The sequence below is a fragment of the Musca domestica genome, unplaced genomic scaffold (genome assembly GCF_030504385.1).
Source record: "Musca domestica strain aabys unplaced genomic scaffold, Musca_domestica.polishedcontigs.V.1.1 28, whole genome shotgun sequence".
In the NCBI taxonomy this organism is placed as follows: Eukaryota; Metazoa; Arthropoda; class Insecta; order Diptera; family Muscidae; genus Musca; species Musca domestica.
The window spans coordinates 4,040,805-4,066,842 of NW_026712293.1; the positions used below are offsets into that span (position 1 = coordinate 4,040,805).

Below are 26,038 nucleotides of genomic sequence, written 5' to 3' on the forward strand. Positions count from 1 at the left end.
TACAATATCGTGGATCTATATAGATAATTCTCTGCCGAGGTATAATGTACCCACAACGAACTCCTTGTGTGGATTTTCAGACAATTCCGATGAAAAATGTGGGGCAAATCATAAAATATCGAATACCGGGAGGTACCGTTATATGGGGGATACATGATATCGTGGACCTGTATAGACAATACTCTCAATATCGGGAGGTACCGTTATATGAGGGCTATACAATATCGTGGATCTATATAGATAATACTCTGCCGAGGTGTAAGGTACTCACAAGGAACTACTTGTGTTGATTTTAAGACAATTCCATTGAAAAGCGTGGCTAACATCATCAAAATACCGAATATCGGGGGTTACAGTTATATGGGGGATATACGATATCGTGGACCTATATAGACACTTCATTTTGAGGAGGTAAAATGCCCACAAGGGACTCCTTTTGTGGATTTTCAGACAATTCCGTTGAAAAATGTGGGTAAAATCATCAAAATACCAAATATCGGGGGTACCGTTATATGGGGGCTATACGATATTGTGGATCTATGTAGATAATACTCTGCCGAGGTATAAGGTACCCACAAGGAACTCCTTGTGTGGATTTTCAGACAATTCCGTTGAAAAATGTGGGTAAAATCATCAAAATACAGAATATCGGGGGGTACCGTTATATGGGGGCTATACGATATTGTGGACCTATATAGATAATACTCTGCCGAGGTATAAAGTACCCACAAGGAACTCCTTGTGTGGATTTTCAGACAATTCCGTTGAAAAATGTGGGTAAAATCATCAAAATACAGAATATCGGGGGGTACCGTTATATGGGGGCTATACGATATTGTAGACCTATATAGATAATTCTCTGCGGAGGTATAAAGTGCCCACAAGGAACTCTTTGTGTGGATTTTCAGACAATTCCGTTGAAAAATGTGGGTAAAATCATCAAAATCCCGACTATTGGGGGGTACCGATATATGGGGGCTATACGATATTGTGGACCTATATAGATAATTCTCTGCGGAGGTATAAAGTGCCCACAAGGAACTCTTTGTGTGGATTTTCAGACAATTCCGTTGAAAAATGTGGGTAAAATCATCAAAATCCCGACTATTGGGGGGTACCGTTATATGGGGGCTATACGACATTGTGGACCTATATATAGATAATTCTCTGCCGAGGAAAGGAACTCCTTGTGTGGATTTTCAGACAATTCCGTTCAAAAATGTGGGTAAAATCTTCAAAATACCGAATATCGGGGGGTACCGTTATATGGGGGCTATACGATATTGTGGATCAATATAAATAATTCTCTGCCGAGGTATAAAGTACCAACAAGGAACTCCTTGTGTGGATTTTCAGACAATTCCGTTGAAAAATGTGGGAAAATCATTTAAATACCGAATATCGGGGGGTACCGTTACATGGGGGCTACACGATATCGTGGACCGATATAGCCCATCTTCGAACTTGACATGCCTGCAGATAAAAGAGAGATCTGTGCAAAATTTTAGCTTCCTATCTTTATTCGTTTAGACTGTAGCGTGATTACAACAGACGGATAGACGGACGGACAGGGCTAAATCGTCTTAGAATTTTACGCTGATCAAGAATATATATACTTTGTTGGGTCTAAAATGATTATTTCGATGAGTTACAAACGGAATGACGAACTTAATATACCCTCCATACCTTTTTTGGTGGAGGGTATAAAAAAGCAGTAAGTTCGGCCGGGCCGAACTTTGAATACCCTCCACCATTTGGAACGAATTAGAAAATTTTCAAAAAAATAAAATCCAATAAAAATTCTTTTAAAATCTTTAAAATATCTAATATAGGAAGGTGCCGATATATGAGGGGATATACGATATTGTGGACCGTTAAAGACAAATCTATGTCTGCGTGTAAAGTACTCACAAGGAGCTCCGTGTGTGGATTTTCAGACAATACGATTGGAAAATGTGGCTAAAATCATCAAAATACCGAATATTGCGGGGTACCGTTATATGGGAGCTATACGTTATCGTTAACCTATATAGAGAATTCTCTGTCGGTGGGTAAAGTGCTCACAAAAAACCCCTTGTGACCATTCCGTTGAAAAATATGGCTAAAAACATCAAAATACCGAATATCGGGGGTACCGTTATATGAGGGCTATACAATATCGTGGATCTATATAGATAATTCTCTGCCGAGGTATAATGTACCCACAACGAACTCCTTGTGTGGATTTTCAGACAAATCCGGTGAAAAATGTGGGTCAAATCATAAATTACCGAATATCGTTATATGGGGGATATACGATATCGTGGACCTGTATAGACAATTCTCTCTCAGGGGGTGAAGTACTCACAAGGAACTACTTGTGTTGATTTTAAGACAATTCCATTGAAAAGCGTGGCTAACATCATCAAAATACCGAATATCGGGGGTTACAGTTATATGGGGGATATACGATATCGTGGACCTATATAGACACTTCATTTTGAGGAGGTAAAATGCCCACAAGGGACTCCTTTTGTGGATTTTCAGACAATTCCGTTGAAAAATGTGGGTAAAATCATCAAAATACCAAATATCGGGGGTACCGTTAAATGGGGGCTATACGATATTGTGGATCTATGTAGATAATACTCTGCCGAGGTGTAAGGTACCCACAAGGAACTCCTTGTGTGGATTTTCAGACAATTCCGTTGAAAAATGTGGGTAAAATCATCAAAATACCGAATATCGGGAGGTTCCGTTATATGGGGGCTATACGATATTGTGGACCTATATAGATAATTCTCTGCCGAGGTATAAATTACCCACAAGGAACTCCTTGTGTAGATTTTCAGACAATTCCGTTGAAAAATGTGGCTAAAATCATCAAAATACCGAATATCGGGGGGTACCGTTATATGGGGGCTATACGATATTGTGGACCTATATAGATAATTATCTGCGGAGGTATAAAGTGCCCACAAGGAACTCTTTGTGTGGATTTTCAGACAATTCCGTTGAAAAATGTGGGTAAAATCATCAAAATCCCGACTATCGGGGGGTACCGTTATATGGGGGCTATACGATATTGTGGATCAATATAAATAATTCTCTGCAGAGGTATAAAGTACCCACAAGGAACTCCTTGTGTGGATTTTCAGACAATTCCGTTGAAAAATGTGGGTAAAATCATTAAAATACCGAATATCGGGGGGTACCGTTACATGGGGGCTACACGATATCGTGGACCGATAAAGCCCATCTTCGAACTTGACCTGCCTGCAGACAAAAGATAGATCTGTGCAAAATTTTAGCTTCCTATCTTAATTCGTTTAGACTGTAGCGTGATTACAACAGACGGACAGACGGACGGACAGGGCTAAATCGTCTTAGAATTTTACGCTGATCAAGAATATATATACTTTGTTGGGTCTAAAATGATTATTTCGATGAGTTACAAACGGAATGACGAACTTAATATACCCTCCATACCTTTTTTGGTGGAGGGTATAAAAAAGCAGTAAGTTCGGCCGGGCCGAACTTTGAATACCCTCCACCATTTGGAACGAATTAGAAAATTTTCAAAAAATAAAATCCAATAAAAATTCTTTCAAAATCTTTAAAATATCTAATATAGGAAGGTGCCGATATATGAGTTGATATACGATATTGTGAACCTTTAAAGACAAATCTATGTCTGCGTGTAAAGTACTCACAAGGAACTCCGTGTGTGGATTTTCAGACAATACGTTTGGAAAATGTGGCTAAAATCATCAAAATACCGAATATCGGGGGTACCGTTATATGAGGGCTATACAATATCGTGGATCTATATAGATAATTCTCTGCCGAGGTATAATGTACCCACAACGAACTCCTTGTGTGGGTTTTCAGACAATTCCGATGAAAAATGTGGGTCAAATCATAAAATACCGAATATCGTTATATGGGGGATATACGATATCGTGGACCTGTATAGACAATTCTCTCTCAGGGGGTGAAGTACTCACAAGGAACTACTTGTGTTGATTTTAAGACAATTCCATTGAAAAGCGTGGTTAACATCATCAAAATACCGAATATCGGAGGTTACAGTTATATGGGGGATATACGATATCGTGGACCTATATAGACACTTCATTTTGAGGAGGTAAAATGCCCACAAGGGACTCCTTTTGTGGATTTTCAGACAATTCCGTTGAAAAATGTGGGTAAAATCATCAAAATACCAAATATCGGGGGTACCGTTATATGGGAGCTATACGAAATTGTGGATCTATATAGATAATACTCTGCCGAGGTATAAAGTACCCACAAGGAACTCCTTGTGTGGATTTTCAGACAATTCCGTTGAAAAATGTGGGTAAAATCATCAAAATACAGAATATCGGGGGGTACCGTTATATGGGGGCTATACGATATTGTGGACCTATATAGATAATTCTCTGCGGAGGTATAAAGTGCCCACAAGCAACTCTTTGTGTGGATTTTCAGACAATTCCGTTGAAAAATGTGGGTAAAACCATCAAAATACCGAATATCGGGGGGTACCGTTATATGGGGGCTATACGATATTGTGGACCTATATAGATAATTCTCTGCGGAGGTATAAAGTGCCCACAAGGAACTCCTTGTGTGGATTTTCAGACAATTCCGTTCAAAAATGTGGGTAAAATCTTCAAAATACCGAATATCGGGGGGTACCGTTATATGGGGGCTATACGATATTGTGGACCTATATAAATAATTCTCTGCCGAGGTATAAAGTACCAACAAGGAACTCCTTGTGTGGATTTTCAGACAATTCCGTTGAAAAATGTGGGTAAAATCATTTAAATACCGAATATCGGGGGGTACCGTTACATGGGGGCTACACGATATCGTGGACCGATATAGCCCATCTTCGAACTTGACATGCCTGCAGACAAAAGAGAGATCTGTGCAAAATTTTAGCTTCCTATCTTTATTCGTTTAGACTGTAGCGTGATTACAACAGACGGACAGACGGACTGACTGGGCTAAATCGTCTTAGAATTTTACAGTGATCAAGAATATATATACTTTGTTGGCTCTAAAATGATTATTTCGATGAGTTACAAACGGAATGACGAACTTAATATACCCTCCATACCTTTTTTGGTGGAGGGTATAAAAAAGCAGTAAGTTCGGCCGGGCCGAACTTTGAATACCCTCCACCATTTGGAACGAATTAGAAAATTTTCAAAAAAATAAAATCCAATAAAAATTCTTTTAAAATCTTTAAAATATCTAATATAGGAAGGTGCCGATATATGGGGGGATATACGATATTGTGGACCGTTAAAGACAAATCTATGTCTGCGTGTAAAGTACTCACAAGGAGCTCCGTGTGTGGATTTTCAGACAATACGATTGGAAAATGTGGCTAAAATCATCAAAATACCGAATATTGCGGGGTACCGTTATATGGGAGCTATACGTTATCGTTAACCTATATAGAGAATTCTCTGTCGGTGGGTAAAGTGCTCACAAAGAACCCCTTGTGACCATTCCGTTGAAAAATATGGCTAAAAACATCAAAATACCGAATATCGGGGGTACCGTTATATGAGGGCTATACAATATCGTGGATCTATATAGATAATTCTCTGCCGAGGTATAATGTACCCACAACGAACTCCTTGTGTGGATTTTCAGACAAATCCTGTGAAAAATGTGGGTCAAATCATAAATTACCGAATATCGTTATATGGGGGATATACGATATCATGGACCTGTATGGACAATTCTCTCTCAGGGGGTGAAGTACTCACAAGGAACTACTTGTGTTGATTTTAAGACAATTCCATTGAAAAGCGTGGCTAACATCATCAATATACCGAATATCGGGGGTTACAGTTATATGGGGGATATACGATATCGTGGACCTATATAGACACTTCATTTTGAGGAGGTAAAATGCCCACAAGGGACTCCTTTTGTGGATTTTCAGACAATTCCGTTGAAAAATGTGGGTAAAATCATCAAAATACCGAATATCGGGAGGTTCCGTTATATGGGGGCTATACGATATCGTGGACCTATATAGATAATTCTCTGCCGAGGTATAAATTACCCACAAGGAACTCCTTGTGTAGATTTTCAGACAATTCCGTTGAAAAATGTGGCTAAAATCATCAAAATACCGAATATCGGGGGGTACCGTTATATGGGGGCTATACGATATTGTGGACCTATATAGATAATTCTCTGCGGAGGTATAAAGTGCCCACAAGGAACTCTTTGTGTGGATTTTCAGACAATTCCGTTGAAAAATGTGGGTAAAATCATCAAAATCCCGACTATCGGGGGGTACCGTTATATGGGGGCTATACGATATTGTGGACCTATATATAGATAATTCTCTGCCGAGGTATAAAGTACCCACAAGGAACTCCTTGTGTGGATTTTCAGACAATTCCGTTCAAAAATGTGGGTAAAATCTTCAAAATACCGAATATCGGGGGGTACCGTTATATGGGGGCTATACGATATTGTGGACCTATATAAATAATTCTCTGCCGAGGTATAAAGTACCCACAAGGAACTCCTTGTGTGGATTTTCAGACAATTCCGTTGAAAAATGTGGGTAAAATCATTTAAATACCGAATATCGGGGGGTACCGTTACATGGGGGCTACACGATATCGTGGACCGATATAGCCCATCTTCGAACTTGACCTGCCTGCAGATAAAAGAGAGATCTGTGCAAAATTTTAGCTTCCTATCTTAATTCGTTTAGACTGTAGCGTGATTACAACAGACGGACAGACGGACGGACAGGGCTAAATCGTCTTAGAATTTTACGCTGATCAAGAATATATATACTTTGTTGGGTCTAAAATGATTATTTCGATGAGTTACAAACGGAATGACGAACTTAATATACCCTCCATACCCTTTTTGGTGGAGGGTATAAAAAGAAGAAACAATTAACTTCTTTTTACCAAGGGCTTGTAATCCGGTACGAAGTGACCAATGTTTGCGCCAATGCGGGGAAAGGGGGAAATTGCAAAGCAAACCAATACACAATAAAATAAATAAAAACACAATAGTGGGGTTAGGCAAAATCTTAGTTTGGCTGTTGCTTTCGCTGCTGCTGTTTTCCACGTTTTTTATTTGAATATTGTATGGAAAGGCCACGAATCTCTAAAAAAATTCCTTAAATCCTTTAAATCAGCGGATTTTTTCTAAAAGGACATGATGTTCCTTTTCCCTGATAGTAATGAATTTGGTCTGGCACTTTTGTGATTCGTTACACAACTTAATTAACAATTAGACGTCCGCACACATATTTTGCACCCGGTCTAAAGACATTGTCGTCAAATGATTGCTATTCTTGCTGATCTCCATGTGCGTACCTCAGCTTGATGGTGAAAAAACCAGCAACCAACCTAGCAAGAACATTGCAATTGCTTTTTTTTTGCAGGTTTGATGTAATGTAGGTATATATGTATATGGTGCTAGCTCTATTAGAAAGAAATATTAAGATGAATTTAGCTTTCAATTTAAATGAGAATGAAAAAAACATATTACCGCTTGCATGTATAGGTCCACGTTTTGGTATAGCCCCCATGTAACGGTACCTCCCGATATTCGCTATTTTGATCGTTTTTGTCACATTTTGTCTGAGAATTGGTATTTATAATTCATATTAGGTCCTAGTTCGTGTGGCAAAATATTGTATGTATAGGTCTACGCTTTGGCATAGCCCCCATATAACGGTATCTCCCGATGTGCGGTATTTTGATGGTTTTTGTCACATTTGTTCAAGGATTTGTCTAAAAATTTTAATTAGTTGGTCATAATAGGGTCTAGCTCCGTTGGCGAAACATTGTATGTACAGGTCCACGTTTTTGTATAGCCCTATATAGCGGTAGTTCCCGATACTTAGTATTTTGATGACTTTTGCCACATTTTCCCATGAATATGTCTAAAAAATGGTATTTGTGGGTCATAATTGGTTCTAATGTTTCCATTACCCAAAGGTGGAGGGTATTAAGAGTTCGGCCCGCCCGAACTGCACCAACTTGACTAGTAGGAGTAATAATTTTATTCCTAGTTATAGAGACAACATAGATGGGATATTTTTTTCTTGAGAAAAAATGTCTATTTGGGGAGCAACAGTTATTACTAATTTATTATCAGCTATTTCATATTTAGGAATTGACTTAGTTCAATGAGTTTGATAGTTGAATGGTGTGTTCCGGTAAAAAAGACACTTAATGTTCAATCTGCTGAGGGGTTATCACAATAAAATTAGAATCACAATAGAAAATATTTAACAGTATCGGAAATATGGCAGTGATTGCATTTTTATATTACTTAATTTAGGTAAATATTCCCAACCTCATAGCTGATGACCTAGGACAGGTGAGAAAAAAGATAGAGAGATAAATGATCGCCTTGATCTAGTATTGAGAGATGTAGACTTAACACATATTTTAACATTGGCATATTCAAGCGTCGAGTATAAAGGAATATGTGCAATGAGAAATGCAAAACTCGAACCAGCATTTACTGTTTTAATTTTTAGGAAGCCTTAAGTAGCAAGTGTCTATTTTTTAAATTTCTTTGTATTAATTAATTTGTCACAAAAAGAAAAGAACTTATTGTTTTTCTTGCCACAAGGATCATAAAAAATTATTTAAAAAAATATATATTCGGCTCGCTGACACAGGATAGAGACTGTGGAACTTGGTGGTAAAGTTGGAAAAGAGTGAATCCAATGTCATACTGGTTATCGTCCATTATAATCTCAGATAAACAAATTGTTAAAGGACAATCTACTTGGCATAACTAATATAATAGCAATCCGAAACTAAAACTGGAAAAATAAGCAAAGCAGTCTATATTTGCTACCTCTAGGCGAAGTAAGCCAATCGTTTCAGCAGTAAAACTATTACTGTAACGATTTTGATATTGCCAAAGCTCCACAGCCTGTATTTACAGTATTATTAGGAATTTATTTCACAATTCTTCAAGCTTATGAATACATTTAAGCTCCATTCACAATTGCAGATTCAGCTTACGGTTCTATTTTCTTTATAGCAACAGGATTTCTTTGTCTTGATGTGTTAATTGGAACAATATTATTAATTGTTTGTTTTGGTCGACATTTAAATAATCACTTTTCCAAGAATCACCACTTTGGACTTTATTGTTTGATTATTCCTTTATGTGTCTATTTACTGATGAGGAGGATAATTTATTACCTATATAGGTAGTTTAAAAAGTATATTGGACTTCCAATCATATGGTCTATAATTAAAAGTGTAGATAATTTTTTCCATTTTAACAAATAGTTCAATCCTATAGTAGTAATACTATTAGATTCAGTTTTATAAAATAAAACAATTGTTTTACTAATTAAAATTGGAAAAAATACATATATAAGGAAAAATTGTTGTAATTTTTGTAAAAATTCAAATATCGAGAGTGCTGAGTTGTGCTCACTTAGCACAATTTTTCGTCCATACATAACGAATTTCCACCTTTACTGGTTACTCGCCAAAAATTAAAAAAATTAATAACTTTTGTAGTATGTGGAATTTTTGAAATTTGCAAGTTGTGCTGAATTGTGCTAACCTAGCACAATTTTTCGTCTATAGATTGGAAATTTGTATCTCTACTCGTTACTCGTTAAAATCGTAAAAATCAAAATCGCATATTTAGAAACAAGATATCGAAAAACTAAAAGTTGTGCAGATTTGTGCTAACCTAGCACAATTTTTCGTCCATACATTGAAAATTTGTATTTCCACTCGTTACTAGTTAAAATTGGAAAAAATACATATATAACAAAAAATTGTTGTAATTCCTGTAAAAATTAAAATATTGAGATGCGGTAAATTGTGCTGAGTTGTGCTTACTTAGCATAATTTTTCGTCCATACATAACGAATTTCCACCTTTACTCGTTACTCGCTAAAACTTAAAAAATGAATAATATTTGTAATATGTGGAATTTTTGAAATCTGCAAGTTGTGCTGAATTGTGCTCACTTAGCACAATTTTTCGTCCATACATAACGAATTTCCACCTTTACTCGTTACTCGCTAAAAATTAAAAAAAATGAATAACTTTTGTAATATATGGAATTTTTGAAATCTGCAAGTTGTGCTGAATTGTGCTCACCTAACACAATTTGTCGTCCATACATTGGAAATTTGTATATCGAGATGCGGTAAATTGTGCTGAGTTGTGCTCATTTACCACAATTTTTCGTACATACATCTCTACTCGTTACTCGTTAAAGTCGTAACAATCAAAATCGCATATTTAGAAACAAGATATTGAAAAACTAAAAGTATATATATATATAAAGAAAAATTTGATTTGTGTTAACCTAGCACAATTTTTCGTCCATACATTGAAAATTTGTATTTCTACTCGCTACTAGTTAAAATTGGAAAAAATACATATATAACGAAAAATTGCTGTAATTTTTGTCAAGTATCGAGATGCGGTAAATTTTGCTGAGTTGTGCTCACTTAGCACAATTTTTCGTCCATACATTGGAAATTTGTATCTCTACTGGTTACTCGTTAAAATCGTAAAAATCAAAATCGCATATTTAGAAACAAGATATCGAAAAACTAAAAGTTGTGCTGATTTGTGCTAACCTAGCACAATTTTTCGTCCATACATTGAAAATTTGTATTTCCACTCGTTACTAGTTAAAATTGGAAAAAATACATATATAACGAAAAATTGCTGTAATTTTTGTAAAAATTCAAATATCGAGATGCGGTAAAGTTTGCTGAGTTGTGCTTACTTAGCACAAATTTTCGTTCATACATAACGAATTTCCACCTTTACTCTTTACTCGCTAAAAATTAAAAAAATTAATAACTCTTGTAATATGTGGAATTTTTGAAACCTGCAAGTTGTGCTGAATTGTGCTCACCTAGCACAATTTTTCGTCCATACATCGTTAAAATCGTAAAAGTCAAAATCGCATATTTAGAAACAAGATATCGAAAAACTAAAAGTTGTGCTGATTTGTGCTAACCTAGCACAATTTTTCGTCCATACATTAAAATTTGTATTTCCACTCGTTACTAGTTAAAATTGGAAAAAATACATATAAAACGAAATGTTGCTGTAATTTTTGTAAAAATTGAAATATCGAGATGCGGAGAATTGTGCTAGGTTGTGCTCACTTAGCACAATTTTTCGTCTATACATAACGAATTTCCACCTATACTGGTTACTCGCTAAAAATTAAAAAAATGAATAACTTTTTTAATATGTGCAATTTTTGAAATCTGTAAGTTGTGCTGAATTGTGCTCACCTAGCACAATTTTTCGTCCATACATTGGAAATTTGTATCTCTACTCGTTACTCGTTAAAATCGTAAAAGCCAAAATCGCATATTTAGAAACAAGATATCGAAAAACTAAAAGTTGTGCTGATTTGTGGTAACCTAGCACAATTTTTCGTCCATACATTGAAAATTTGTATTTCTACTCGTTACCAGTTAAAATTGGAAAAAATACATACATAACGAAAAATTGCTGTAATTTTTGTCAAATATCGAGATGCGGTAAATTGTGCTAAGTTGTGCTGACCTAGCACAATTTTTCGTCCATACATTGGAAATTTGTATCTCTACTCGTTACTCGTTAAAATCGTAAAAATCAAAATCGCATATTTAGAAACAAGATATCGAAAAACTAAAAGTTGTGCTAACCTAGCACAATTTTTCGTCCATACATTGAAAATTTGTATTTCTACTCGTTACTAGTTAAAATTTGAAAAAATACATATATAACGAAAAATTGCTGTAATTTTTGTAAAAATTCAAATATCGAGATGCGGTAAATTGTGCTGAGTTGTGCTCACTTAGCACAATTTTTCGTCCATACATTGGAAATTTGTATCTCTACTCGTTACTCGTTAAAATCGTAAAAATCCAAATCGCATATTTAGAAACAAGATATCGAAAAACTAAAAGTTGTGCTGATTTGTGCTAACCTAGCACAATTTTTCGTCCATACATTGAAAATTTGTATTTCCACTCGTTACTAGTTAAAATTGGAAAAAATACATATATAACGAAAAATTGCTGTAATTTTTGTAAAAATTCAAATATCGAGATGCGGTAAATTGTGCTGAGTTGTGCTCACTTAGCACAATTTTTCGTCCATACATAACGAATTTCCACCTTTACTCGTTACTCGCTAAAAATTAAGAAAAATGAATAACTTTTGTAATATGTGGAATTTTTGAAATCTGCAAGTTGTGCTGAATTGTGCTCACCTAGCACAATTTTTCGTCCATACATTGGAAACTTGTATCTCTACTCGTTACTCATTAAAATCGTAAAAATCAAAGTCGCATATTTAGAAACAAGATATCGAAAAACTAAAAGTTGTGCTGATTTGTGCTAACCTAGGACAATTTTTCGTCCATACAGAAAATTTTGTTTCCACTCTTTACTAGTTAAAATTGAAAAAATGCATATAAAACGAAAAATTGCTGTAATTTTTGTAAAAATTGAAATATCGAGATGCGGAGAATTGTGCTAGGTTGTGCCCACTTAGCACAATTTTTCGTCTATACATAACGAATTTCCACCTTTACTGGTTACTCGCTAAAAATTAAAAAAATGAATAACTTTTTTAATATGTGCAATTTTTGAAATCTGTAAGTTGTGCTGAATTGTGCTCACCTAGCACAATTTTTCGTCCATACATTGGAAATTTGTATCTCTACTCGTTACTCGTTAAAATGGTAAAAATTTAAATCGCATATTTAGAAACAAGATATCGAAAAACTAAAAGCTGTGCTGATTTATGCTAACCTAGCACAATTTTTCGTCCATACATTGAAAATTTGTTTTTCTACTCGTTACTAGTTAAAATTGGAAAAAATACATATATAACGAAAAATTGCTGTAATTTTTGTCAAATATCGAGATGCGGTAAATTGTGCTAAGTTGTGCTGACTTAGCACAATTTTTCGTCCATACATTGGAAATTTGTATCTCTACTCGTTACTCGTTAAAATCGTAAAAATCAAAATCGCATATTTAGCAACAAGATATCGAAAAACTAAAAGTTGTGCTAACCTAGCACAATTTTTCGTCCATACATTGAAAATTTGTATTTCTACTCGTTACTAGTTAAAATTGGAAAAAATACATATATAAAGAAAAATTGCTGTAATTTTTTGTAAAAAATATGTGGAATTTTTGAAATCTGCAAGTTGTGCTGAATTGTGCTCACCTAGCACAATTTTTCGTCCATACATTGGAAATTTGTATCTCTACTCGTTACTCGTTAAAATCGTAAAAGTCAAAATCGCATATTTAGAAACAAGATATCGAAAAACTAAAAGTTGTGCTGATTTGTGCTAACCTAGCACAATTTTTCGTCCATACATTAAAATTTGTATTTCCACTCGTTACTAGTTAAAATTGGAAAAAATGCATATAAAACGAAAAATTGCTGTAATTTTTGTAAAAATTGAAATATCGAGATGCGGTGAATTGTGCTAGGTTGTGCCCACTTAGCACAATTTTTCGTCTATACATAACGAATTTCCACCTTTACTGGTTACTCACTAAAAATTAAAAAAATGAATAACTTTTTTAATATGTGCAATTTTTGAAATCTGTAAGTTGTGCTGAATTGTGCTCACCGAGCACAATTTTTCCTCCATACATTGGAAATTTGTATCTCTACTCGTTACTCGTTAAAATGGTAAAAATTTAAATCGCATATTTAGAAACAAGATATCGAAAAACTAAAAGTTGTGCTGATTTGTGCTAACCTAGCACAATTTTTCGTCCATACATTGAAAATTTGTTTTTCTACTCGTTACTAGTTAAAATTGGAAAAAATACATATATAACGAAAAATTGCTGTAATTTTTGTCAAATATCGAGATGCGGTAAATTGTGCTAAGTTGTGCTGACCTAGCACAATTTTTCGTCCATACATTGGAAATTTGTATCTCTACTCGTTACTCGTTAAAATCGTAAAAATCAAAATCGCATATTTAGAAACAAGATATCGAAAAACTAAAAGTTGTGCTAACCTAGCACAATTTTTCGTCCATACATTGAAAATTTGTATTTCTACTCGTTACTAGTTAAAATTGGAAAAAATACATATATAAAGAAAAATTGCTGTAATTTTTGTAAAAATTCAAATATCGAGATGCGGTAAATTGTGCTGAGTTGTGCTCACTTAGCACAATTTTTCGTCCATACATTGGAAATTTGTATCTCTACTCGTTACTCGTTAAAATCGTAGAAATCCAAATCGCATATTTAGAAACAAGATATCGAAAAACTAAAAGTTGTGCTGATTTGTGCTAACCTAGCACAATTTTTCGTCCATACATTAAAAATTTGTATTTCCACTCGTTACTAGTTAAAATTGAAAAAAAATATATATATATATATAACGAAAAATTGCTGTAATTTTTGTAAAAATTCAAATCGAAATGAATAACATACTGTTAAACCTGTTGAAAAAAATATAGAAAAAAAGAAAATAAATTAATATAAGAAAATGATACTATTTCCAAAATTAAATCCTTTGAATAAAATCCTGCTAAAAATGGTATACCACAATGCTAAATTTGCAACATTAAAACAAGAAGAAGTTAATGGTATTATTAATCTTAAACTTCCCATTAAACGAATATCTTGATTATTATTTATATTATGAATAATTGCTCCTGCACATATAATTTATAATAACCTATAGATAAAATTCTTATTATTAAACCTAATTGTCTTAAAGTAGATAAAGCAATAATCTTCTTTAATAATTAGCACCTAATCGAGCTATAAATATTGTTAAACCTGATAATTAAATTAAATTACCCATTCAACTTGTTCTTAATACAATATTAAATCGAATTAATACATAAACTCCAGCTGTTACTAAAGTTGAAGAATGAACTAAAGCAGACACTGGGGTAGGAGCTGCTATTGCAGCTGGTAACCAAGAAGAAAATGGAATCTGTGCACTTTTTGTTATTGCAGCTAATATTACTAATATTCCAACAATTAACATTTCTCTATCAGATTGCATATTCAAGCAATTGCTAATAATAAAGCTACATCTCCAATTCGATTTGATAAAGCAGTTAATATACCAGCATTATATGACTTAATATTTTGAAAATAAATTACTAAACAATAAGAAACTAATCCTAATCCATCTCAACCCAATAAAATTCTAATTAAATTTGGACTAATAATTAATAATAGTATTGAAGTTACAAATATTAATACTAATATAATGAATCGATTAATCTTATAATCTCTTTCTATATATTCCTTTCTATAATAAATAACTAAAGAAGAAATTATTAATACAAAAGACATAAAAATTAATCTTTTTCAATCTAATAAAATTGTTATTACAATTATTAAAGAATTTATAGAAACAACTTCTCATTCAATAAAAATTGTAAAATCATTTATAATAAAAATTAATCCTATAGTAAATGACAAATGTCTAAAAAAAGAAACTAATGAATCTAATTGAACAAATTGATAAATATTTCACGATTTAAAAAGATTTTTATCTTATCAATATTTTTATTAAACTATTTAAATAATTATAATCATAACATACATATATCCCCCTTTAAAATTAATAAATTTAAAGGAAATCAATGTAAAAATAATAATAAATATTCTCGAATCTTTCCTCCTCTAAAAGAATAAACTCCAGAAAATAACTTTCCATGTTGTCTATAAGCATGTAAATATAATGTATAAGCAGCTCTAAAAAAAGACAATAAAGATAACATTCATATTGTTAATCAAGATCAACTAACAATTCTTTTAATTAATGAAATTTCTCCTAATAAATTTAAAGTAGGAGGAGCTGCTATATTGGCAGAACATAATAAAAATCATCATAAAGCATTTGAAGGTATAAAATTTAATAAACCCTTATTAATTAATAAACTTCGTCTTCCTAATCGTTCATAAGAAATATTTGCTAAACAAAATAATCCAGAAGAACACAATCCATGAGCAATTATTAAAGTATAAGAACCACATATTCCTATATATGTTATAGTTATTAACCCAGCTAAAACAATTCCTATATGAGCAACTGAAGAATAAGCAATTAAAACCTTTAAATCAGTTTGACATAAACATGTTAAACTTACTAATACTCCTCCAACTAATCTAATTCTAATTCAAATAAAATTAAATTTAAGCCCTAATAACTGTAAAAAAGGAAATACTCGTAATAAACCATAACCCCCTAACTGTAATATAATTCCGGCTAAAATTATTGAACCAGAAACTGGAGCTTCAACATGAGCCTTTGGTAATCACAAATGAACTAAAAATATTGGTATTTTTACTGAAAATGCTATAACTAAAGAAAAATATAAAATTTCATAATTAAATATATAATTATTTAATAAATAAAAATTTATAGTATTTGTTACCTTATATAAATAAAAAATACCAATTAATATTGGTAAAGAAACTAACAATGTATAAAATAATAAATATGCTCCCGCTTGTAACCGTTCAGGTTGATAACCTCAACCTAAAATTAAAAATAAAGTAGGAATTAAACTACTTTCAAACAATAAATAAAATATAAATAAACTTATACTTCTAAAAGTTAATACTAATATTAATAATAATAAAATAATATTAAATAAAAATAAATTTACATAATTATTATATTTGAAGACTGATTCTCTTGCTATTAATATTAAATAAACAATTCACAATCTTAATAAAATTAATCCATAAGAAATTATATTTGAACCAAATATATAAGAAATTGATATAAAATAATTTGAATATATATTTATTAAAATAAAAATAAAAGAAATAAAAAACTTTGAACCATTCAATATGAATTTTTAATAAAACATAAAGGAAATAAAAATAAAACTATAAAAATAATTTTTAACATTGTAATACATTAAATCTTTGAAAATAATCATTTCCATGTGTACGAATTATTGAAACGAAAATTGAAAGACCTAAAGCACCTTCATATACTCTAAAAGTTAAAAATATTATTCTAAAAAAATTTTCATAATTATATATATTTAAATATACAAATAATAAAAGAAATAATCTTAAGACAATATATTCTAATCTTAATAATATAGATAATAAATGCTTTCGATTAGAAACAAAAGTAAATACTCCTATAATAAATAAAATTTTAGGTAAACATCAATTTAAAATTATTAACATTAGTTTTAATAGTTTAATAAAAACATTGGTCTTGTAAACCAAAAATAAGAGTTACTCTTTTAAAACTTCAAGAAAAAAGAAATTTCTTTATCATTAATCCCCAAAATTAATATTTTAATTAAACTATTTCTTGATATTATACAATGAATTTTAATAACTCTTCTATTCATTTTTAATTTTATTATTATAAATATTAAACATCCATTAGCTATAGGATTAACCCTACTTATTCAAACTATTTTAGTTTCAATAATTTCAGGATTAATAACTAAAACATTTTGATTTTCTTATATTTTATTTTTAGTATTTTTAGGAGGAATACTAGTTCTATTCATTTATGTAACTTCTTTAGCTTCAAATGAAATATTTACATTTTCTTCAAAAATTTTAATTTCATCAGTTTCTATTTTTTTTATTATAATTATTTCATTATATTTTATTGACAAAAGAATTCTATTAAATTATTCTAATATAGAAATTCAATCAATTTCTAATTTAAATTCATACATAACAGAAAATTCTCTTTCTTTAAACAAATTATATAATTATCCAACTAATTTATTAACAATTCTATTAATAAATTATTTATTAATTACATTAATTGCAGTAGTAAAAATTACTAATTTATTTAAGGGACCTTTACGACCCATATTTAATTAACTAATGAACAAACCTTTACGACTTAAACATCCAATTTTAAGTATTGCAAATAATGCACTAGTAGACCTACCTGCTCCAAGTAATATTTCATCATGATGAAATTTCGGATCATTATTAAGTTTATGCTTAATTATTCAAATTTTAACTGGATTATTTCTTGCTATACATTATACAGCAGATATTAATTTAGCATTTAATAGAGTAAATCATATTTGTCGAGACGTTAATTATGGTTGATTATTACGAACTTTACATGCTAATGGTGCATCATTTTTCTTTATTTGCATTTATCTACATGTAGGACGAGGAATATATTACGGATCATATTTATATACACCAACTTGACTAGTAGGAGTAATTATTTCATTCCTAGTTATAGGAACAGCTTTTATAGGATATGTTCTTCCTTGAGGACAAATATCTTTCTGAGGGGCAACAGTTATTACTAATTTATTATCAGCTATTCCTTATATAGGAATTGATTTAGTACAATGAGTTTGAGGAGGATTTGCTGTAGACAATGCAACTTTAACTCGATTTTTCACTTTCCACTTTATTTTACCTTTTATTGTATTAGCAATAACAATAATTCATTTATTATTTTTACATGAAACAGGTTCAAATAATCCTATTGGTTTAAATTCTAATATTGATAAAATTCCTTTCCATCCTTATTTTACTTATAATGATATCGTTGGATTTATTATTATAACAATAATTTTAATTTTATTAGTATTAATTAACCCATACTTATTAGGAGACCCAGATAATTTTATCCCTGCTAATCCTTTAGTTACACCTGTTCATATTCAACCTGAATGATACTTTTTATTTGCTTATGCTATTCTTCGATCTATTCCAAATAAGTTAGGTGGAGTAATTGCATTAGTTCTATCAATTGCAATTTTAGGAATTCTACCTTTCTATCACTTAAGAAAGTTCCGAGGAATCCAATTTTATCCAATTAATAAAATTATATTCTGAACAAGAGTAGTTACAGTTATTTTATTAACATGCATTGGTGCTCGACCAGTTGAAGCTCCTTATGTTTTAGTTGGTCAAATTTTAACAGTAGTTTATTTCTCTTATTTCTTATTTAATCCTTTAGTAACAAAGTGATGAGATAATTTACTAAATTAGTTAATGAGCTTGAAATAAGTATATGTTTTGAAAACATAAGATAGAAATTTAATTTTCTATTAACTTTTACTAAATAAAATTCACTATAATAAATATAATAAGAAAATCTTAAATCCTACAAAAAATAATAAAAAATTTAACGAAAAAGGTAAAAATCTTTTTCAAGCTAAATATGTTAATTTATCATAACGGAATCGAGGTAAAGTTCCACGAACTCAAATAAATATAAAAGAAACAAATGTTAACTTTAAATAAAATGAAAAAGAAAACACATCACATCCTAAAAATATTACACAAAAAAATAATATATTATAAATAAAATACTTGCATATTCAGCTAAAAAAATTAATGCAAATCCTCCTCTTCTATATTCAATATTAAATCCAGAAACTAATTCCGACTCACCTTCAGCAAAATCAAAAGGTGTACGATTTGTTTCAGCTAATAAAATTCTAAGTCAAACTAATGCTATTGGAAGCATTAAAAATAAAAATCAAATAAATAATTGATACTTATAAAATATTAATATATTATAACCCCCAATTAAAAAAATAAAACTTAATAATACTAAAGCTAATCTTACTTCATAAGAAATAGTTTGAGCAACAGCTCGCAAACCTCCTTATAAAGCATAATTAGAATTTGAAGATCAACCAGCAATTATTACAGTATATACTCCTAAACTTGTACAACATAAAAAAATAATAAACCTAAATTAAAAGAAAATAATTTAATAAATAAAGGTATACATATTCATACCAATAGAGATGAAAATAATGAAAAAATAGGAGAAAAATAATAAGAAATGTAATTTGATAATAAAGGATAAGTTTGTTCCTTAGTAAATAATTTAATTGCATCACAAAAAGGTTGAGGAATTCCTATAATTCCTACCTTATTAGGTCCCTTACGAATTTGAATATAACCTAATACCTTTCGTTCTAAAAGTGTCAAAAATGCAACTCTTACTAAAACACAAATTACTAATGATAAACTACCAATAATAAATAATAAATTTTCTAAATAAAACATGTACTATTTGTAATATAAATTACATATATAAATTCTAAATTTATTGCACTAATCTGCCAAAATAGTAAATTAATTATATTCAATTATAAAAATAATAATTTATCAAATATTAGGTCCTTTCGTACTGAAATATATTAATTTTTTAAAGATAGAAACCAACCTGGCTTACACCGGTTTGAACTCAGATCATGTAAGAATTTAAAAGTCGAACAGACTTAACATTTTAGCAGCTACACCAAAATATATCTCTTAATCCAACATCGAGGTCGCAATCTTTTTTATCGATATGAACTCTCCAAAAAAATTACGCTGTTATCCCTAAAGTAACTTAAATTTTTAATCGTTAATAACCGATCAATTATTCATAAATTAATGATTTAATTAATTAAAAGTTTTTTAAATTTTAATATCACCCCAATAAAATATTATCAACAATCACAACAAAAAAAAATCCACAAAATTGTAATTATCTAAATATTAAGATTTATAGGGTCTTCTCGTCTTTTAAATTTATTTTAGCTTTTTGACTAAAAAATAAAATTCTATTATAAATTTTTATGAAACAGTTAATATCTCGTCCAAACATTCATACCAGCCTTCAATTAAAAGACTAATGATTATGCTACCTTTGCACAGTTAGGATACTGCGGCCATTTAAAATAATTCAGTGGGCAGGTTAGACTTTTCAAATAATTCAAAAAGACATGTTTTTGTTAAACAGGCGAACATTAATTTTGTCGAGTTCTTTATAAAAACTTTTCATATAAACTTATTTATACATAAATATATACTAATTTTATCATTATTACTTCTTTTTATACCATCCACCAAAAAAGGTATGGAGGGTATATTAAGTTCGTCATTCCGTTTGTAACTCATCGAAATAATCATTTTAGACCCAACAAAGTATATATATTCTTGACCAGCGTAAAATTCTAAGACGATTTAGCCCTGTCCGTCCGTCTGTCCGTCTGCTGTAATGACGCTACAGTCTAAACGAATTAAGATAGGAAGCTAAAATTTTGCACAGATCTCTCTTTTGTCTGCAGGCAGGTCAAGTTCGAAGATGGGCTATATCGGTCCACGATATCGTGTAGCCCACATGTAACGGTACCCCCCGATATTCGGTATTTTAATGATTTTACCCACATTTTTCAACGGAATTGTCTGAAAATCCACACAAGGAGTTCCTTGTAGGTACTTTATACCTCGTATAGCCCCCATATAACGGTACCCCCCGATATTCGGTATTTGGAAGATTTTACCCACATTTTTGAACGGAATTGTCTGAAAATCCACACAAGGAGTTCCTTGTGGGTACTTTATACCTCGGCAGAGAATTATCTGTATAGGTCCACAATATCGTATAGCCCCCATATAACAATACCCCCGATAGTTGGGATTTTGATGATTTTACCCACATTTTTCAACGGAATTGTCTGAAAATCCACACAAACAGTTAATTGTGGGCACTTTATAACTCCGCAGAGAATTATCTATATAGGTCCACAATATCGTATAGCCCCCATATAACGGTACCCCCCGATATTCGGTATTTTGATGATTTTACCCACATTTTTCAACGGAATTGTCTGAAAATCCACACAAGGAGTTCCTTGTGGGTAATTTATACCTCGGCAGAGAATTATCTATATAGGTCCACAATATCGTATAGCCCCCATATAACGGTACCCCCCGATATTCGGTATTTTGATGATTTTACCCACATTTTTCAACGGAATTGTCTGAAAATCCACACAAGGAGTTCCTTGCGGGTACTTTATGCCTCAGAAGAGTATTATCTATATAGATCCACAATATCGTATAGCCCCCATATAACGGTACCCCCGATATTTGGTATTTTGATGATTTTACCCACATTTATCAACGGAATTGTCTGAAAATCCACACAAGGAGTTCGTTGTGGGTACTTTATACCTCGGCAGAGAATTGTCTATATAGATCCACGATATTGTATAGCCCTCATATAACGGTACCCCCGATATTCGGTATTTTGATGTTTTAGCCATATTTTTCAACGGAATGGTCACAAGGGGTTCTTTGTGAGCACTTTACCCACCGACAGAGAATTCTCTATATAGGTTAACGATAACGTATAGCTCCCATATAACGGTACCCCGCGATATTCGGTATTTTGATGATTTTAGCCACATTTTCCAATCGTATTGTCTGAAAATCCACACACGGAGTTCCTTGTGAGTACTTTACACGCAGACATAGATTTGTCTTTAAAGGTCCACAATATCGTATATCCCCCCATATATCGGCACCTTCCTATATTAGATATTTTAAAGATTTTAAAAGAATTTTTATTGGATTTTATTTTTTGAAAATTTTCTAATTCGATCCAAATGGTGGAGGGTATTCCAAGTTCGGCCCGGTCGAACTTACTGCTTTTTTACTTGTTTAAAATTAAAATGAATACTTTAATAAAAAATTAAAATTTAAATAAATAATTAACATTTATAAAATAAATTATAACACTTTTGCTAATAATAACTATTTCTAAATCTATATTTATTATATTATTTAAATATTTTTAATAATTTATTTTACAGCTTATCCCATAAAATATTAAAATTAAATAATTATTTAATTAATTTAACTAACTAAATAATATAAAATTTCTAAATTAAATTTATTTCTTAAGGAACTAGACACCTTTAAAAACGAATAACATTTCATTTCTAATATATTATTAAAAATAATTTTGCGACATTAACTTTCATATTATATTAACTCTTTTAAAATCGAGAAAATTAAATATTTAATTTTTATTTTATAAACCCTGATACACAAAATAAAATACACAAATTAAATTTTCTTTTAAAATAATAATTTTTCAAATTATTTCAATTTTCTTTCACAATACTAATTCACTATAATTAAATTTATTTTTCTTTATAAAATACTAAAACATAATCACTTTATAATTATTTTTAATAAAATAGATGAAAAACAATAAAAATTAATAAATAAAATTTAATCAATTTATATTGATTTGCACAAAAGTCTTTTCAATGTAAATGAAATGCTTTACTGAATAAGCTTTAAATTGCATTCTAGATACACTTTCCAGTATATCTACTATGTTACGACTTATCTTATCGTAGTAATAAGAGTGACGGGCGATGTGTACATATTTTAGAGCTAAAATCAAATTATTAATCTTTATAATTTTACTATCAAATCCACCTTTAATAAACATTTCAAATTTATATTCGTTTAAATAAATTTATTGTAACCCATTTCTACTTAAATATAAGCTACACCTTGATCTGATATATTTTCTTTAAAAAAATTTTGAAAATTAAAATTCTTATAAAATATTCTAATAACGACGGTATATAAACTAAACAAATTTAAGTAAAGTCCATCGTGGATTATAGATTACAGAACAGGTTCCTCTGAATAGACTAAAATACCGCCAAATTTTTTAAGTTTCAAGAACATAACTACTACTACCTAAGTAATTCCTTTTACATTTTAAATAATAGGGTATCTAATCCTAGTTTATTATTAAAATTTTTAAGCTTCAATTAATTATTTAAAAAACAATTTATAATTTAAAAATTTCACCTAATAAATTATATTTTATTTTTAATTAAACAATTTAATTTTTACTGAAAAAATTTATTTGCATTATTCGTATAACCGCGGCTGCTGGCACAAATTTAGCCAATACTCTTTAATATTACTATTTCTAGATTTCTCTAATTAATAATACTAATTACTGCGAATATAAATTATTTTATTTATTATTAAAATAAATAAAAATAAATACAAAAATTTACATATAAATTAAACTAATAATAAATTTTTAAGCTAAAATAAAACTTTAAACTTAATTTATAAAAATTTTTAAAATTATTTAAAATTTAAAAATTTAAATTAAAACATAAAAATTAGAATTATTAATAATAAATATTATTAAATAATATAAAATTGGTAATTACTCACGCAAATTTTGACTCAATTAATTAATCATATTTATAATTTTATTATCATATTTATAATTTTATTAAATAATAAATCTTAATAAATTTATTTATCATTAATATTTTACATAATATACCCCTATATAATTTTATAAAATATTAATAATATAAAATAAATGTTATTTTTAACATAAAAAAAAACAATTATATCCATTAATATAATTATATTTTAATAATTTTTTATAAAAAAAATAAAAAAAAATTTAAATATAATAGTTTAATAAATAATTAAATATAGTAAACAAATAATTTATAAATATAAATTTAATTATATTTTATAAAAATAAAAAATTAAATTTTTAGATTTTAAAAAAAATTTTTTTATAAAAATAAATCAAAATTAAATTTTTAGATTTTTAAATTTTTTTTTTAAAAAAATCTCGAATTTTTTTTTTTTTTTAATTTTTTTAAAGTTATAAATATTTTTTAATGTAATTATTTTTTATAATTGATTTATTATATGTTAATAATATATCATTTGTACAATAATAGGTCTCTATTTTTATATTGACCATTACAAAATCTGAAATTTAGTCTATATACTATATTCGTTATACATCTATATATATATAAATATTTAATTGATTAATAGATAGATATTAATCTAGGTATCTATATATATATTAATAAATATATAATTAATTAATAGATGAATATTAATCCAAATCAAAAAAAAAATTTCACAACCATTCAATTAAGCATAATAGTACGATTAATCTAGATTATTCAGATATTTATCTATTAATGGTTATCTAATGTCTAATATATAGTATACATTATATAAATAATTTATATATTAATAAGTAATTACATAAACAAAATATATATTATTATATAATTTATATAATTATACTTCCCTATTATTATGATATAAGATTTGTATTAATATGTAATTTTATATAGAGAAATATATTTATAAAATAAATAAATAATAATTTTTATTTTTTTTTTAAAATATGTAAAAAATTAATTTAGATAATTAATTTATGCATATATATATATATATATATATATATATATATATATATATATATATATATATAAGGGTTATTAAAAAGATAAGCTAATTAAGCTAATAATTCATCAAAAATTATATTCTTAACTATTTTAATAATAGGATCTTTAATTGCAATTTCAGCAAACTCTTGAATAGGAGCCTGAATAGGTTTAGAAATTAATTTGTTAGTTTTTATCCCCCTAATAAGAGACAATAAATTAATACCTACAGAAGCATCTTTAAAGTACTTTTTAACTCAAGCACTAGCTTCTTCTGTATTTTTATTTGCAGTAATTTTATTTTTACTTAATACTGGTAAAAATAATGCAAATTTAATAGAAATAATTATTCTTTCTTCTTTATTATTAAAGAGAGGTTCTGCTCCTTTCCATTTTTAATTTCCTAATGTAATAGAAGGATTATCATGAATTAATGCATTAATTTTAATAACTTGACAAAAAATTGCTCCGTTAATATTAATTTCTTATGTAATTTTTAAGCCATTAAATATTATCAGAATTATTTTATCAAGTTTAATTGGTGCATTAGGAGGTTTAAATCAAACTTCTTTACGTAAATTAATAGCTTATTCTTCAATTAATCATTTAGGATGAATACTAGCTGCAATATATAATAGAAATATTTGATTAGTATATTTTTTATTTTATACATTTTTAACATTTTCAATAGTGTTAATATTTAATATGTTTAAAATTTCTTATATTAATCAATTATTTTCTTTATTTTTTCATGAAAAAAGAATTAAATTTTTCTTATTTTTTAATCTTCTTTCATTAGGAGGATTACCCCCATTTTTAGGATTCTTACCAAAAATATTTGTAATTCAATCTTTAACTATAAATAATCAATTATTTTTATTAACTTTTATAGTAATAATAACATTAATTACTTTATATTTTTATATCCGATTATGTTATAGTGCTTTTATATTAAACTATTATGAAAATAGTTGAATAACATTATCTT

General features: G+C 29.4%; 4 pseudogenes; 3 read left to right on the forward strand and 1 right to left on the reverse strand.

Annotated features, from left to right (window-relative positions):
* Positions 1 to 14,484: 14,484 nt before the first annotated feature.
* LOC131803237 (NADH-ubiquinone oxidoreductase chain 5-like) lies at positions 14,485 to 15,343 on the reverse strand (annotated as a pseudogene).
* Positions 15,344 to 16,478: 1,135 nt separating this feature from the next.
* On the forward strand, positions 16,479 to 18,177 carry LOC131803238 (NADH-ubiquinone oxidoreductase chain 6-like; annotated as a pseudogene).
* Positions 17,761 to 19,002, forward strand: LOC131803255 (cytochrome b-like; annotated as a pseudogene).
* A 1,646-nt stretch (positions 19,003 to 20,648) lies between these two features.
* Positions 20,649 to 26,025, forward strand: LOC131803239 (NADH-ubiquinone oxidoreductase chain 2-like; annotated as a pseudogene).
* Positions 26,026 to 26,038: the final 13 nt, after the last annotated feature.